This window comes from Myotis yumanensis, unplaced genomic scaffold (genome assembly GCF_028538775.1).
Source record: "Myotis yumanensis isolate MYYU_CA2020_CCGP unplaced genomic scaffold, mMyoYum1.0.hap1 SCAF_16, whole genome shotgun sequence".
Taxonomy (NCBI): domain Eukaryota; kingdom Metazoa; phylum Chordata; class Mammalia; order Chiroptera; family Vespertilionidae; genus Myotis; species Myotis yumanensis.
The window spans coordinates 10,278,361-10,296,255 of NW_027223767.1; the positions used below are offsets into that span (position 1 = coordinate 10,278,361).

The 17,895-nt window shown below is 44.0% G+C and overlaps 1 long non-coding RNA gene across 2 annotated transcripts in view; it reads right to left on the reverse strand.

Annotated features, from left to right (window-relative positions):
* The window catches only part of LOC138994058 (uncharacterized), a 38,943-nt gene extending 34,403 nt beyond the window's left edge, over window positions 1-4,540 (reverse strand). For both annotated transcript variants that reach the window (XR_011468378.1, XR_011468379.1), the window contains exons 1-2: window positions 4,470-4,540; window positions 4,013-4,116 (exon numbers count right to left, since the gene is read on the reverse strand). This is a non-coding gene — a long non-coding RNA (uncharacterized lncRNA). The remainder of the gene's footprint in view (window positions 1-4,012; window positions 4,117-4,469) is intronic.
* Between the last annotated feature and the right edge of the window lie 13,355 nt (window positions 4,541-17,895).

Sequence of the window (17,895 nt, forward strand, 5' to 3'; positions counted from 1 at the left end):
ATCCTGCTGATCCCATTCACCAAGAAGACACTGTACCAGGGCAAAGACTGGATCCACTTCTGGGATCCAGGATAGCTCCTTTTACAAACGAATAAACTAAAATTCAGCTTTAAAAAAATCAGCCTTTTGTGAGTTTGGTTACTAACTTCTGACCACTCAATTAACCCTGGATATCCTGATGAAACCATGCCAGGAACTTCAGTGTATCATTTTTTTACTCAACATTTCTTCAGCATCTACCCTATACCACACACTGTGTAGTAACTGGCAAAACCCAGAAAAGGCCAATGAGCCTACAAAAGTGCTGGCAGAGGCCATTGTTCCTTTTCTGAACCTTCCCCCACAGCACCTTCAGACAGGCACAATATCTGAGCCTCCATCAATCTGGTGATTCTCTGAGACCCTGCCCCACACAACTTATGGGGCCATGTAAGCTGTTTCCAGTAGCTTTTTAATATGAATGGCATGTCTTGGCTCATGCTTCAGACTTTCCTAAAATCTCTCAAACAAGCAGCATCTGGCCTTGGTGTGCCATGTAGCTCTCACTAAATGATCCTCACTAAATGATTCTGGCACTAGCAGCAGCTAGCCTTGGTTCACAATTTAGCCTCTCCTAGGCACCTCCAAGCCCAGCACAAGTTGCAGCCATCTGCAGATCACTTTGTATCTCATGTCAGATAGAACACAGGTAGTAGCTGACCTTGGTCTGGACCTCCTGGGAGACCCCAGAACCAGTGCACCAGGTAGACAGTTTCAGACCATGCTGAAACACCACCCAACCAGCTCCACAAGTGGCACACTCAAGGATCAGATTCAGTGGGCACCAGAGCCCCACTGAAGTGAGTCTTGCTCCAGGGACTGGGCTCCTGCATGGCTAATCCTCCACGGTGGTTGCAGCCAGTCCTTCCAGCCAAATGGCTTGGGGGTAAATCCCTCTCATTGATGTGCCAACAGCAATCACGTCTCAACTACAACAGGAGGCTATACATGGCCCACATGATGGGTCGGGGGAGGGTTGTGCACCTGGAGTATCCAGCTTGGGTGAATGGTGAGGCTGTGCCACTAGACACTCCAGAACACATACTACATTAGGCCACTCTGCCAAGTCTTGGAGATGCAGAAGTTCTACTTAATACACAGAAACAAGTACAGGGAGACACCCAAAATGAGGAGACAAAGAAACATATCTTAAATGAAAGATGAGAATAAAACTCCAGAAAAAGAACTAAATAAAATGGAGACAAGCAATCTCCTAGATGCAGAGTTCAAAATACTGGTTATAAGGATGCTCAACTTAGGGGAAGAGTAGATGAACTTAGTGAGAAATTTAACATAGAGATAGAAAACATAAAAAAGAACCAGTCAGAAATGAAGACTACATTAACTAAAACAAAGAATACATTACAGAGAATCAACAGTGGAGTAGATGAAGCTGAAAATCAAATCATATATTTGAAAGATAAATAAAACACCCAATTAGAACAGCAAAAGGAAAAAAATGAGGACAGTATAAGAAAGTTCTGGAACAACGTCAAGTGTACCAACATTTGCATCATGGAGGTGTCAGAAGGAGAAGAGAGAGGGAAGGAATTGAGAACCTATGTAAAACAATAATGATGGAAAACTTTCTTAACCTAGTGAAGGAAATACACATACAAGTTCAGGAAGCACAGAGAGTTCCAAACAAGATGAACCCAAAGAGGCCCACATCAAAACACATCTTAATTAAAATGCAAAAGAGAGAATGTTAAAAGCAACAAAAGAAAAGCAGTTAGTTACCTATAAGGGAGCTCCCATAAGACTGTCAGCTGCTTTCTCAACAGAAACTTTGCAGGGCAGAAAGGATTGGCATGAAATATTCAAAGTAATGAAAATCAAGGACCTACAGCCAAAATTACTCTATCCAGAAAAGCTATCAATTAGAATCAAAGGACTGATAAAGAGCTTCCCAGACAAGAAAAGGTTAAAGGAATTCATCACCACCAAACCAATATTACAGTAAATGTTAAAGGGTTTTCTTTAAGAAGAAGAAGAAAAAAAGATAAAAATATGAATAATAAAATGTCAATAAATACATATCTATCAATAATTGAATCTAAAACACAAAATAAATAAACAGCAAAACAGAAATAGACTCATTGATACAAAGAACATTTTGATGGTTGCCACATGGAAGGGGGTGGAGGATTGAGGGGACGAAGGGACTAAGACATACAAATTGGTAGTTACAGAATAGTCATAGGAATGTAGGGTACAACATAGGGAATATAGTCAATAATCCTATATAATAAAGAGCTAATATGCTAATTGGACTGAACAGCAGAACAACCATCCAGACGACCTTCCTGATGAAGCCAGGGCTGTGAGGGCTGAGGCAGCTGGGGCTGTGAGGGCTGAGCCCCTTGCACGATTTTCATGCATTGAGCCTCTAGTGTTGTAATAATTATGTACGGTGTCAGATGGGTGCTGGATTTCTTGGGATGATCACTTGGTAGTTTCTATAATTTATTGTTACTGAGTTCTACACCTGAAGCTAATATTGTATGTTAACTGTAATTGAAAAATTAAAAAAATTATCCTATATAATAAAAGCCTAATATGCTAAGTGTCCGGTCAGCCATTCAACCAATCAAAGCATAATATGCTAATGATATGCTAAGGCTGCTCAATCTCTCGCTATGACGTGCACTGACCACCAGGAGGCAGACGCTCTGACTGGTGGGTTAGCTTGCTGCTGGGGTCCGGCTGATCTGGACTGAGTGAAATGGGCCGGACATGCCCTGGAGCCCTCTCACGGTCCCTCCCTGGCTGGCCAACCTCCCACATCCCTCCCTGGCCCTGATTGTTCACTGATGGGGTCCCTCGGCCTGGCCTGTGTCCTCTCGCAATCTGGGGCCCCTTGGGGGATGTCGGAGAGCCAGTTTCAGCCCGATCTCGCAGGCCAGGGCCGAGGGACCCCACTGGTGCATGAATTTGTGCACCAGGGCTCTAGTATATATATAAGGGCCTGAATGGTCCATACTGAGGAACAAATGCAAAACTCAACTTTTGACAGGTGACTGACACATGTAAAACTGGCAGAAAGGATTGCTAAAAAATTAAGAAAATAACGGTCAATTAAAATTTTATACAATTTAAATAATAGTGAATTAGAAGTGTCTCACTTAATGAAACAACTTTTCTATTTAAAAACACACGGCAAATTTTTATCTTAATTTCTTTTTTTCTCGAATTTACTTTTAAAATGACAGCAGTAATATACAGTCATTTTAACCAGTCAAACAATATAGAGACAGTTAAAAAAGTTAATAAGCCCCCTCTCTTGTTCCAATGACACCTCCATCCCACAAATTAACCAAGATTAACAATTTGGTACGTATCCCTTCACCCCTTTCTCTTTAAAATAGTTTTGTGAACGTTTTCAAACCACTTTAATTTTTAGAATTGAAAATAAGTTATTTTTACTATTCTCAAAGTAATCCATAATTATTTTAGAAAAATACAGAGAATGCAAATGAGCAAAAGCAAGGTGAAATAAAAACATTTAAATGGCTGTGCATTTTCATTCACTGTTTGAGAGCACTTCATATATATTTAATCCTGAATCAAAGTTTTAGGACAAATGCCACTTGCCAGATGCAGATGGCTGGCTTCCTTTACAATGGTAGTTTGCTCTGAGAGGACCACCCTACTGATCTTGGGGGAGTCAGACAGATGGCTCCACTTCAGGCGAGTGTAATTTGGGTCGGTAAATTACCAACCGTACTCTGAGGTTCAAGGAAGAGTGTCCCCCTTGTCCCCCAAGGGCAGCAGGGATCGTGGTCAGGGACAGGATGCTCCCGTTCCATCCCACCAGGCTGCTTGACAGCTGTGGCCCATTGCGTCCTGCTTCACTCCTTCTTCACTCCCCCACCCTCTTGTCACTGTCCTTCCTCCTCTGTCCTTTTCTCCACCACCTCCCTTGCCCCACTCCTTTCCTTTCTCCAACTGGCAAAGTGTCCATGTCACTCACCTCTTAAGTAACTGGAGCTCTTCAGCTGTTTGTGTCCCTGTTTGGAAGGACATCTCAGTGTTTTCCGGGGCTCCTGGGACAGCCAACCTCCCACAAGGCCTCATCTGTCAAAGCAGGAGGCTGACTTAGATTTCCTTACAAGAATTTTGCAAGAGCAATTAAAATCTTATCTTAGGTGCTTAAAAAAATTGCTCAGGCCCTTTCTGAGACCTATATTTTAAAATAAAACTTTTTCCTGTCATAGTTTGAGGGCCCCATTATGGAGCCCTGGAGGATGTGTGGGGGGAAAAACTGCAAAGAAAAAGATTCAAAGTCAGAGTTATCTCTCCAGGAAGAGGAAGGCCCAGAAAAAGGTGTAGGATGGTAGCAGCAGATTTAGGAAAGAGAAGAGTCTGGCCATTTTCGGCAAGAATTATCACTAACCTCTACCTGTGAAGGAATTGGGGGTGGGACTTGCCTGCTGGCTGAGCTGATGGCCCTTTCTCTTTTCTTTTTTCTTTTCTTTTCTTTTCTTCTCTTCTCTTTTCCCCTTCCTTCTTTCCTCCCTCCCTCCCTCCCTCCCTCCCTCCCTCCCTCCCTCCCTCCCTCCCTCCCTCCCTTCCTTCCTTCCTTCCTTCCTTCCTTCCTTCCTTCCTTCCTTCCTTCCTTCTTTCCTTTCTTTCTTTCTTTCCCTCCCTCCCTCCCTCCCTCCCTCCCATTTCTCCTCCTCCTCCTCCTTCTTCTTCTTCTTCTTCTTCTTCTTCTTCTTCTTCTTCTTCTTCTTCTTCTTCTTCTTCTTCTTCTTCTTCCTCCTCCTCCTCCTTCTTCTTCTTCTTCTTCTTCTTCTTCTTCTTCTTCTTCTTCTTCTTCTTCCTTCTTCTTCTTCTTCTTCTTTTCTCTCTCTCTCTCTCTCTCTCTCTCTCTCTCTCTCTCTCTCTCTCCCCCCCCCCCTCAAATTATTGTCAATCTTAATTACTCTTCTCTAAAACAGGTTATTTGGAAACAGGCTAGCATCACCAGCCTTGCCCCACATTATTTGGATAGGCTTCCCCAGGACAATTGCTGGTATAAAAAGCCAACAACTCCCATAGAAGGTACAACGCCAGGAGAGAACACTAATGTAAACTAAAGAATTTGAGTGATGATGATGGGTCAGTGTAGGTTCATTGATGTAACAAATGTACCACTTTGGTGGGGAATGTTGATAGTGGGGAGGCTGTGTTTGTATGTGGGGGTGGTATATATATGAGAACTCTCTGTGCTTTCTGTTTAATTTTTCTGTGAACCTAAAGCTTCTCTAAATAAAGTTTATTAAAAAATTTAAAGACAACGATTACTGCCAGGAGGTAGAAACACACCCTGTACCCATTTGTACACTTAGCTATTAAACACTCAAAGACAAAGGAAGAAAGAAGCAAGGACTTTAAAGACAGTCCCCAAGGTCTAATAGCAGCAGGCACCAAGTAATCATGTGGGGACAAGGAGCCTTGGGCAGGGGACACATTCCCTTGCTTGGTGCCAGGAACCGTTGGCATTATCATTTTACACAGGGAGATGCAAGAATGTCTTCATAATCCACGGCTTGGACTCCCCCTCCTTAATCCCCGTGGGGAAAGAAATCTGAGGACAGAATGAGCCTGCTGGGCTCATCCTTCTGACGTTACAAGTCTGGCTGAGTGATGGGGTCAAAGCTGTAAATCCCATCAAGGCTGTTTTCAGAGACCCAGTGATGGGGTCACCTGACCTCCATTGACCTACCTGACCCTGACAAAGGAATCACTATTATCAGTCATATTATTCTTCAGTTATTCATAAGATCTTATTAATAATCATGTATTATGAACTCAACATTTGTTGACTACTCACTGTATGCCAGTCAACGTTTGTTGCGTGTGTAACATATTCTCTTATTTGTTCCTATCTTCCTGGCTAAGATGTTGCTACCCCTATCTAGTTCACAAATAAGGAAACCGAGGTTTAGGGAGAGTTAATAGTTTTCCTAAAATCTTAATTATAGTAGGTTTTGGAGCCAAGAAAAAAAAACTCACACTCTTACCATCTCGATCCTGATCTCTGGGTCTCAATAATAGAACAGGCAAAAGGATGAGCAGGAGGGCCCACTGGGTTTTGTGGGTGGTATGTCTGTTTCAAAGTGTCAAGAACTGGAACAATTGCAGACCCTTTGTCCTTCACTTCTTCGTAGCCCACCAGATTATTATTCTGTACTCACTCTCCCTGCCACGCCCCATACAACAGCCACCCTGGACAATGTACTTTTCTCCAGACTCACCAAGCTTTCCTCTATCTCCACTTGGTATATGCTGCTCATGTGGTTCCACATGCTGGGAATGTGCTTTCTCTGTTCTCTGTCTGGCAAAGGTCCCTTTCAAGAATAATTTCCAATGTTGTCCCCTCATCAGAGAAGCCTTTCCTAGTCTTGCAAGAATTACTGTTCCTCTCCCCACTGTGTTTTCACCACATTGCTTTAGACTGTCAAACCTAGCCCCTAGAACATTGCTCTTTATCATTTATGTTCATGTCTGTCCTTCTCACTAGACTCTGGGAGATAACAGTTGTCCATCTCTTGCCTTATCTTACTCATCTCTATGGTAAGTACAAGTGCTATTGTACTAAATGCATACTGGGTGCTCAGAGTATCTGCTGTATGAGTGAATGCATAAAGTGAGTTTAATTGGTAAGTATAACTAGGACTTTAGAGATTATTATTTTGCATTTGTATTTGCAGATCCTAAGGCTCAAAATTATTGACTCGAAGTCACATTACCTGAATAATAAAAGAATTAAAAGCAAAACCTAAATTAGAACCAGAGAGCAAGCCCTTGGCTGCAGTTTGTATCCTCATAGCTGTGAATTTTGTTCTTATGAAAAATAGTTCCAGATGGAAAGAATGTTCTGGAAACGGGACTTATTTGATAATAAGTCTAAGGGAAGATACTTTGTTCAAAAGGATTCAAAGAGACTTTCCACATCAATTGACTTCTAAGAGTCAGACATTCCTTCCTGGGACCTCCTGAGAAAGAGGGGACATTGCCTCTTTTGGAAATAAGTAGAAACTAACTCATGATGTGCCCTTGTGCTGCTAAGTGGGTCTTTCTAGTTTGTTCCAAACTGGGTTCTACATGGATCAGAGAGACCACCGAGTGTGCTGACACCAAGGCACATTGGTTGCCTGGCCTAGAAGCCACCTGGACTATGGGTTCTGGGAGGGCAGAGGCCTTCTTATGTCAGAGGCTGGACAGTGTTTTGAACTTGTGCAGCAGGGATTACTTAGGGAGTTCAGCTGCCAAACTGGCCCCAAATTCAAAGGGCAAAGGGTGTGTTGAATGATTAGGTCCAGCGTTGATATGTGTCAGTGTCTAAGCTCAAACTGTACCCCAGGCATTGCCCTCTCAGAGAGTAACTGTAAGCTGGTGAATGGGGCTAAGCCAGGAGGTTTGGGCCCTGCCATTTCATCCTCTGTCTCTTCTTCCCACCCTCATCACCTCTATACTATTACTATGCACACAATATTAAACTCTGGCTACTGTACTAGGTCATGGTTAGACTTGATATTTCAAGTTGAGTGGTGAGAACAACTAAGTTGTGTGCTAAGAAATACTCAGCTTAGGTTACCTATTGCTGTGGGTTTAGCTTGGCTCCTGAATCACATGGCAGGTCGTTAGAGTAGGGATGGTCTCTGTGCATCCAGCTCAAGCCTGGAATGCCATCAGCAGTGGGAGCAGCAGCAGAGTGGGCTTGGAAACAGGCTGAGCACTCTTCCTAGGAAGTGTCACTCCTAAAGCACCCACTTTTTATTGCTTAGAAAAACCTGATCCTTTGCTAGGGTGAGCCATTACGTCTTTGTTTCACCGGGAAAAGATCATCAGGGTGCTTCATCGGTTTCCTAGTTGAACGAGTGGCCACTATCTCTACTATTTTAATCCTCCATAGGGATATCCGAAAGAAATAGAACACTTTCATAATAAATTTCAAAAAGTTTAGAGTAAAAGCATTCAGGATCTTACTCCCCGACATATGTCATCAGTTTGGCTCAAATAAAATAAACTCTTATAAAAAATGTTTTTTAAATGCTTAGAGTAGTTTATGTTTCTTAGAGTTCCACCGAAAGCTGAAGTAGGCCCGTAGTTTCAACTATTGTTGTCTGAGACGAAGGTTTTATGGAGGCTCATTATTTTAACAAAGCTTTTGATTGTACTCTCTATTCTATAGTGATCTTGCCACATTATTGCTTCTATGAATGGGCAGTCTCCTTGATACACTACAAACACCACTCCACCAAGGATTACTTTGAATGATTGTGGCACCATCTACTCCATGAGAGAATGCAAAAGAAGGGCCAGGCAGGGGCCCTGGATTATTCCTCCAACAATAAACTCAGCAGCAGGGAAGGTAAAACAGCATCCTGCTAACTCCACGGAATGCTTTATCCACATTCCTAAAGCTTAAAAGAGGTGCCAGCTCTGCAATCCTGCAGTGGTGAGGGCAGGGACTGGCCAGACTGCATTCCCACGGCTGCTCGGGTGGAATTTAATGTACAGTGACTCTGGCTAGCCCCTGCTGAGCCACGCACTAGGAATTGCCTGAATTTATTGAGTAGCTTCCAAAAGTTTCAAACATTTTATATATGAGGTCTCACTCTTGTATATAATGTTACTTCAAAAAGGAATGAGTGTGTTTTTCTTACTTCACTGAATGGAGGGTAACAGAGATTAGAAGGGTGCTGGATCGGCACAGACTAACATTTAGGAAATGAAGGAGTTCTTTTGTCCATTCTGGCTCTCCTGCAAAATTGCTATCAGACCAGAGACAAGTCATTCAGTTACTCAATGAGCATCCATCCATCCATTCATCAATTTTAGTGTCTAGTATGTGCCAGTTAATGGACTAGTCATAGGAAGCAGATAGGCATAAATCTCTTATAATGTACTAGATGCTGTGGGGGAAAATATAGTCATCTTTTAAGAATGCTTTTTTAAGAGGAAACCTATGATAACTCACATGCCATGCTTCAGGGCCTTCGCATTTGCTGTTCCTTCTGCCTAGTGCTCTTTTTCTATTTGTGCCTGGCTAGTACCTCCCATCATACAGATTTCAATTCTAATGCTTTCTCTTCACAGAAACCTTCCCTGAGCATCTTACTTAATGTTAGTCCTCTCCTCCTCAGTCACTTTACCACATCACCTTGCCTCATTTTTTCACTCTTTGAAATTATTGCATGTATCTGTGTACTCGTTCATTCTGTTTCACACATCCTATATAATAAAGAGGTAATATGCAAATTGACCATCATGCCCTCACACAAGATGGCCACCCCCATGTGGTCACAAGATGACCACCACAAGATGGCTGGCAGGGGAGGGCAGTTAGGGGTGACCAGGCCAGCAGGGGAAGGCAGTTGGGGGCAACTGGGCCGGCGCGGGGGGGGGGGGCGGAGTTAGGCGTTGATCAGGTTGGCAGGTGAGTGGTTAGGGGGCGATCAAGCTGGCAGGCAGGTGAGCGGTTGGGAGCCAGCAGTCCTGGATTGTGAGAGGGATGTCTGACTGCCGGTTTAGGCCCGATCCCACAGACCTAAAAATCTCCAGCCAGACATCTCCCGAGGGGTCCCAGATTGGAGAGGGTATAGGCTGGACTGAGGGACACCCCCCCCCCCCCGCCCCCCGCCCGACACACACAAATTTTGAGCACCGGGCCTCTAGTGTGAGTATAAGCTCCATGGGAACAATCTTGTGTGTATCTCCAGAACCTGAAGAGCACCTGGCGTATAGTAAGTGCTCACACACATTTGCTGAAGGCAGGTATGATACAACATTCCACAGAGAAGCACCTTATGAGTAGATGAGAGAAAGTTTTCTATGAACTCAAGGGGGAATGAGTATGGTTGACTGGGTTAATCAGCAAACGCTACCTAAAGAAATGGAGATTGGGATCTGGGTCATGATGAGCAATGACCAGCTATGTGGCTGGGCCATATGAGGGTGAGTCAAAAGAGCATGAGCAAAACTCAGAGCAGGAAGGGGCTTTTGGAGTGGCAGCCCCAAGTTCATGGAAGCACACAGTCCGTCTAAAGGACAGGCTGGACTCGCCCACGGAGAGGCTTCACATCCAGCTGCAGAAAACAGTCTTCATGAGGAGAAAGAATCAAGAACATTCAGGTGCATCCCCATTGAACAACACCCATAGTTGTTTGTTGTCGTTGTTTTAAAGGATAACCACCCCTGTTTTGTAGAAGATGCCATACAGTATTCAGACATCTCGTTTCCTACTTACAATGTAACTAAATCGGTGGGAAGCTAGAGAAAGGATGAAAAAATCCACTCACAGCTAACTTCCCCAGGCAGGGTTCTCCCCGCCCCACCAAGGTGTGAGGACCGTGGGAACTGGGAGGGCACAGGGAGCTGGCTGGAAGTGCTTCCCGGAGCCCGAGCGGCAGTGTTCATGGTAAAGGCACACAGAGCACATGAAGATCAGACTTGTCCATAAGGATCTGAAGTCCACGGGCAGCTCGAGGACTTAATGAGAAGTAGGTTACCATGGAGCTTCCCTTCCATGAGGACTGACTGCCATTTAAGACCGTTTAGGGTAAACTAAATAAGGACAAATAAAAACCTTCCTTCTAGACCATTGTGGAATATCAGAAGGAACACTGATTAGCATTTTGGGAGGGAAAAGATACCCTTTTCTTATCCCTTTCTTCTTTAAAAACATAAAAGAAAAAATATCTATTCTTAACAGCCGAGTGGAAACGCTGGGGTGGGTCTGTGAGCAAGTGGGGGATGACACTGCAGAACTGAAAGAGAAGCTGATGTCCGAGGCAGGTGACAGGCGAAGCCGCCGCGACACAGATCACTTCTTTTTGCAGCTCGGCAATCACATGTCACATTCACTCACTCCTCAAGGATCATCGCTCCCTCCAAGTATTAAGGTGTCAGCGAAAATCTACCTTCTGGGGAAATGTAATCTGCCGAGAGGAGCTGCTGACGCTCATAAAAATAGCTCTCAGACATTATGACTCCTCGGGGACACACTCGGTGAAGGGGTCATGGAGCCCAGGGAGGGAAAGCAAGGCCATTTGGGATCCTCAGAAACCAGGCCCGCCCGGAGCCCTAAGGGGTCTGTGGGAGGGCTTCGGGTTATACAGAAATTCCCTGAGATTGGACAAAAATTTTCCTGCCTTTATGGAACTTTGTGGGGGAGGAAAACTTTCATCAGATTCTCAGGGGTCATGACAAAAAAAAAAAAAAAGACTAAGAACTATCAAATTAGTACAGTGGGGCCTTGACTTACGAGTTTAATTCGTTCTGAGACCGAGCTGGTTAAGGAGCTCGTTAAGGAGCTCGTTAACTCAAATTACTCTATCAACTCAATGCAAAAAATCGGCGAAGAGACAGCTAGTATCTCAAAAAACTCATTAGTCGGGACACTCGTAAGTCAAGGCCCCACTGTATATTATTTCCCTAGATATGGTTTTCACTCTCAAAAACTGTCTTTCATTGCTCAAGAAATACATAAATCTTATAAGAAAATTTAAAATTATAGATAGGTCTGAAGTGTCTTTCATACTTCTACTCTAGATCTGTTCCCCTGAAAGAACCCCGACAGAGGTAATAATTGTTCCAATTTTTTATTCATCTTCATAATTACGCACTCACAGAGAAAATTTAGAGCATTTGGCTGTGTTTTCCTTAACGTAAATGGCACCCCTTAAATATTTCTGCTACTTGCCTCCGCATCCTGGTGCCTCAGGGAGAGCGAGCGCCATGTGTCCAAGTCCCCGCATCCGGTTCACCTGCCGCTGTGCCTGTCGTCAGGCTGCGCTCAGGGTCCTTAGCGTCCCTCTCCTGAGGGACACAGGTCGTCTCCAGTCTCTCCCAGGACTCAGAGCAGCACAAGGACCTTTGTGTGTCTGTTTATGCACGGGCACGAGTTATTTCTCTAGGAGAGAGGCCGAGAGGGAAATGTCTGCGTCATGAGATAGGCATATTTTACATTTTAAATTTTCACTAGTCATATGTGAGAGTATCTGTTTCTTCTCTCCTACTGCCACATGGGTATTATCAATCTTTTAAATTTCTATCAATCTGAAAGAGACATAAGTCTATCTCCCTGTTATTTTCATTGTTGGTTTCCTACTTGGGTTGAATATCTTTTCATATGTTTATTGACTACTTGTATTTCCTTTTTGGTGAATCGCCTGTTGGAAGAACAGTGATTCTCACACCGCACCACACATCAGAATCACCTACAGGGTTTAGAGCACGGTTGCTGGGCCCACCCCATTTCTGATTCAGTGGGTGAAAGCCAATGTGCATTTTTAAATATATGTTTTTATTGATTGCAGAGAGGAAGCGGGGAGAGTGAGAGAAAGAGAGAGAGAGAGAGAGATGATGAGAAAGAATCATTGATTAACTGCCTCCAATGGGGACTGATCCCGAAACCTGGGCATGTGCCCTTGACCGGAATCCAACCTGGGACCCTTCAGTCCCCAGGCCAAAGCTCTAGCCACTGAGCCAAATCAGGTAGGGAGTGAATGTGCATTTCTAACATGTTCCCAGGTGATGCTCACGCTGCTGCTCTGGGGACCAGATTTAAAACCACTAAACCAGAGAAATCGCCTGGTCCTTGTACCTCCCTATCATTCTACTTCAGTGGCCAACCCTGACGGACATTAGAATCGTCTGGAGAACTTTATAAAAGTTCTGGTATCTGAGTTCCATTCAGATTAATTAGGCCAGAATGCCCTCCCCATCTGTATTTTTCCAAATATGTTTTTTATTGGTTTCAGAGAGAGGAAGAGAGAGATCGAGACATCAATGATGAGAATCATTGATTCTGGGGATCGAGCCTGCAACCCGGGCATGTGCCCCAACTGGGAATCGAACCACTGAGCAACACAGGCCGGGCCCCATCTGTATTTATAAAGATCCCCAGGGAGTCTGCTGTCCAGTGGAATTGAGAACCGTTGCCACTGATACTTGGGCTTTGAAGAAGGGCAAGGTCCTACAGTCTACTTCCCCCTTTAGAGCTGCATCGCAGTTGGAGAAGCTTTGCCCGGGGCCATCTCTAAACACTTTGCCTTGTGTTTTACCCAGAGCACAAGGCTGTGAAATTACCACAAAAAAAATATTTTCTCCTACGTTTGTTCCTCTGTGGTTTGTGGCAGCCCAATGCGGGGGACACTCAGACCCACGTCCTGATCTCAGTTCCAGAGTTGACCAGCTACCTGATGCTTGGATTAGTAGCTAGGTTTCTGTTTGTCCTGTGAAACGGGCCTCATTACAGCCACCAGACAGGCTGATGTAATAAAGTGAGGTGTGTTAGGCCCAGACAGTGCCCAGCACAGTGTGAACTCAACAAGACTATACTCAGAGCCCTTCTGGTCTGCTAGATGTTTGAGATAAAAGTCTGGTTTCTAGATTCCCTTCTCACAGACGAAATAATCCTACTTCCACTCATTGTGCAGAGCAATTGCAATCTTTCCCAGGCCTCTACACAAAATCCTCATGCTATTCCCAAAATGTAATCACCCAGGTTGCTTTAAGTTTACATAATTGAATAGGAATTTCATTAGAAATAAAGACTTCGATAAAAATATATTTGGTACTGAATGGTAAAGGAAAATCAATCAATCAAGCAATCAATATTATTACGAGTCTATTAAATGCAAGGCACTGAAGGAGTTCAAGGATAACACCCCAATGCCATCCTCAAGAACTTGTAATGGATTTGGGGAGACTTGAAACTTAAAAGCCATCAACAAAATCAGGAGGGACACAGCAGATGACAGTGAACACTCAGGAGTTTCAACAAGGAGAAGAAAAAGATTTTTTTGAGGCGGTGGTCAGGACATTGAAGGAAGAGCAGAATATTGCTAGGTAGACGGGAGAGGAGTGTTTCTGATGAGAAACATGGAGTGAGCAATTTGCAGGAGCAATGAGTGGCCCGAATGGACAGCCTGAATTGTTCATGGGTGGTGGGGGTGGGAAGGGAGCAGAGTGTGGGAATAGCTTGTGCAGAGCCTTAAGGACCGGGTAGGGAGCTGGGAGTCATCTGGATTTTTAGTAGGAGTTGTTTTGTTTCCCTGAAATTGAAGAGAAACATGATGAAACTGTATTTTTTTCATTGTATTAGTTGCTTTTTAAAAATTTCAATTTAATTTTCGATGGGTATGATTGTATGGCACCAAACACAAAAGGCCTTTCAGTAAAAAGTCTCCTCCCACTCCATCCCTCAGCTGCCTAGTTTTGCTCTCTGGAATAATTAGTGTTGCCTTTTTTTTTTTTTTCTTTGTTTGTTTTTGTATATTTTTCAAGAGAGCGCATGCGTATATATGGTGATTCTCAGTATCAATGGCAGTTATGCACAGTAAGGGTGCTGCTGCGGACATGAAGTCGTGCACACTGAATGAGTGCTCCCAGGGAAAACAGGGTTTGGCTCCTGAGAGCCTCTGGCCACATTTTTACCAGCTGATCAGTACATAACCTTGTTTTATGTGGGATTCTGTTTAGAGACACCTTATTTAATTTGTACTGTTGGTTAATTAATATTGAACTCATAAACCACAGGACTTTAACTTGGGCCTGAACAAAGCTTATCTAACACACGGTTTCTCCGCAAGCACACCACAGCCTTCTTGCACTTTGGAACACTACACAGGACGTTACCATTACTCTTGGGGACCATTTGAAACAATATATTCGCCAACAAAAATACAAAAGAAAGTGGTCCCAATAGAGCAGGGTAAGACACTAGTTTACAGTATGAGCTGAACCAAGAAGGCAGAGTGTCGCCTTGCTCTCCCTCCGCTGGGGACGTGCAAGTTTGATGACTCCAATTTTTCTCCACCCTGAGCATGTCCATGAATGACCACAAAAGTTCATGAGTACTGACTTGGGGGTCACAAATACATTTTAGCAGTTAGGCAAATTAGCAAATATGGAATCATCAAGTAATGCAAATCTATTTTACTCTATTTTCAAGCAAATGATGAAAGCCATGATATTAAGGAGAGATGATAGTAAGAGCAGTGAGAGTGAGAAGCAGTTAGGAACAGTCCCCATTCTTGGGCACAGGGTTCTGGGAAGGCAGACAATGACTTCATGCTCAGAGCTGGATCACCAGGAGACTCAGCTACACTTGAAGATGAGAGGAGGGGTAGTGGTGGTCACGGGGACCCCTCCCACATGCATAGCTTGGGAAGGAGTGGGGGTGGGATGTCAAAGGGAGAACAGTTGGCAAATTAAAATCAAGCTGGGTCTTGGGCAGACGACAGGCAAGGAGCAGAAGCCGGGGGTGGGAAAATGAAGTAAGGTGTGGCATGGCTGTGAACTTGGGAGAATTGCAGGGGCCTCTGCTGACACAAAGGGACTAGAGGGATGACTTTTGTGATTCAACTAATGTCTAAGAAGAAAACTTAAGCTCAGCCATTATCTCTCTCATGCAGAGAACTCTGAGCAGGAGAAACTGTGTGATTGGTGCTTGAGTGAACTCCAAGGGCTTCAGCAGCCTTGATAGAGGGCAAAGTTCTCAGAGGCCCTTTGTGGGGTAAGGGGGTGGGGGGCTATTCCTATTATCAGTCATCCCTACAGCTGTTCGGAAGAGAGGATATTTGGCTGGGAAGTAGAATCTTAGAGTGGGGAGGATTTTAGAATAATGATTGATTCCAATTCTAATCCAATACTGGCCTCCTCCTGTTGTGCCCCTGACGGGGGGGCCTTGCCTCACAGTGGGAGGAGGCTGGTGTTGGATTAGAATTGAAATCAATCCTTATTCTAAATGAGCTTCCCACTCTACTTGCCAGCTGTAGACTGGCCTGGCGCAGGACCGTGTCTCCCGAGACCTCCCAATTCCCAAGGCAGTAAAGGCTCCCATAGATCTGTAAGAAGCTGTTAGACAAACCATAACTACCCGTCAACGGTAGAACAGAACATCCAGGAATGCTGATGTCATCAGACACCAAGCCTAATAGCTGAGCGACTGCATCCTCAAAATTCAACTTCCTGGATATTCCCAGCCACCGTGCCGAAGCCTCACTGTCTGATAAGCTGTGGCTGTGACCTCAGCAGACCTGCCAAGGAGCAGACTTACCTTCCGGGTGACTGTTTACCTGGACTCAATGCAGTGCGTCTCATCCGGGGGCAATTTGCCACCCAGGAGACAGGTGGCAACATCTGGGACCTTTTTGGTGGTTACGCCTCTGGGAGGGGAGGTGCCACAGGTGTCTAGTGAGGAAAGGCCGGGGATGCTGCTGGACACGCTGCAACACACGTGTGTCCTCACGCATCGAAGAATCACTTTGTCAGAGCAGAGGCGGAGAGACCCGGGGACAGGGAGATCAGAGTTTCTTTGTTTATGCTGCTGTCACATCTCGTTCAAAGCGTATTTAAAATATATGGAAACGTGCTTCGATGATTACTTCACGTCGACCTTCTGACAGGCCGTTGTTCATCAAACTCACAATTTACAGTTCTGGTTCTGATATGTGATTGGCGATCAAAAATGCAGACACAGGAATTCATTTTAGAGGTTCATATTTTCTGTTACTCTGGATAGCATTTCATTTCTAAGACTCGTACCGCTGACTCTATATATTTACTTGTTTTATCACCAGGTCCTCAAAATTGTCATTCAACAGTGACACTGAATGAAGTTGACTCGAGCTCATTGGATGTGAATGGCAGTTTCATCAGCTACTGATCGCTCAGCTCCAGCCCTGCAGAGATGAGAGAGATGATTAACTTCTACTCTTAGGTATTTATCTTAGGGCAGCTTCAGGCCTCTAAGTAGGAAGGTGATAAAGATATAGAGACTGACTACTCTCTTTAAGGAATATTAATTGTGTGTATATAAGAAACAGTATGTTAAGAGGTAAAACCATTCTAGAAAACCCTGCTCTTACTTCCTCATGAGACGCTATCATTTGGAAAAATGATTTTCTGTTCCCTAAATGTGAGTCGGGGGATCATGCAGAGCCAAAGATTATGAATTTCTTACAAGCTCCCAGGTGACACTGATGCTCCTGGCCCATGGACCACTTTGAGTGGCACCAGAATGTAGGAGATTCTAAGTAGCACTTTGTTAGACTATATTTTTATTTAAAGCCATGGGGTCATAATATCCAGGATTTAGAAATCACTTCTATTTCCTCATTTCCTTCATTATGCAGTGAGATTGAAATCTTTGGGCCTTTGCCCTTTTCAGGATCTAGAAAAATATCAGTTGATGTTCATCAGTTTATTTTTTTAATTAGATTCCACATATGAGTGAGATCATGTAATATTTGTCTTCCTCTGACTGGCTTATTTTGCTTAGATAAAACTCTCCAGGTCCATCCAGGCTATCTCAAAGGGTAACATATAATTTTTTATAGCTCCATAGTATTCCATGGTGTAAATGTACCACAGCTTTTTAATTCATTCATCTACTGATGGGCACTTGGGCTGTTTCTGGATAGAGACTAACCAATGAACTTATTTGTATTGCCCATGCCCAGACAATAGTGTGGGGAAGGCCTGGGGAGGGGGAGGAAGCAGTGTAGAGAGGATCAACTGTGGGAAAAAAGAGGACATCTGTTAATACTTTCAACAATAAAGATAAATTTTAAAAATATCAGTTGAAAAGTAATAGAGAGTGAATGCAGGTAATAATCATCAGGTATCCATTTTGACTTGAAAGCTGGTCATTATTAAAAATGAATGTCAAATATGTGCTTTTTTAAAAAGTATTTTTTATTGATTTCAGAGAGGGAGAGAGAGAGAGACAGAAACATCCATGATGAGAGAGAATCATAGGTCGGCTGCCTCCTGCATGCCTCCTACTGGGGATAGAGCCCACAACCTGGGCATGAACCCTTGACTGGAATTGAACCCGGGACCCTTCGGTCGGCA